The following is a 300-nucleotide window of genomic DNA, read 5'->3' on the forward strand; positions in this document are numbered from 1 at the left end:
CATCTTTAAAAGAAAGATTTTTAATACAGTAAAAAAATATAATAATAATATTATTATAAATGTATTTATTTAACATTTATTTATTTAACACACATACCTATTTTTACATTTCCTTGCATTTGTACATAATACACCTGTACAAACAAATACCATTTATTCTCTACTTTGTATATTGTATTTCTTTTTTTTTGTATATTGTTATTTCCTATTTACTCATCCTATTTTTATTATTTTTATTATCTGTGTCTTGTCTTGTCACTGTCATTCTGTTTGTGCTGTGGAAGCTATCACCAAAACAAA

At 22.3% G+C, this 300-nt stretch overlaps 1 protein-coding gene across 1 annotated transcript in view; it reads left to right on the forward strand.

The window, feature by feature from the left end:
• LOC107690451 (NLR family member X1-like) overlaps positions 1 to 300 on the forward strand; it is an 11,905-nt gene that overhangs the window by 9,633 nt on the left and 1,972 nt on the right. The window lies entirely within an intron of this gene.

Source organism: Sinocyclocheilus anshuiensis, unplaced genomic scaffold (genome assembly GCF_001515605.1).
Source record: "Sinocyclocheilus anshuiensis isolate Anshui unplaced genomic scaffold, SAMN03320099.WGS_v1.1 scaffold1455, whole genome shotgun sequence".
In the NCBI taxonomy this organism is placed as follows: Eukaryota; Metazoa; Chordata; class Actinopteri; order Cypriniformes; family Cyprinidae; genus Sinocyclocheilus; species Sinocyclocheilus anshuiensis.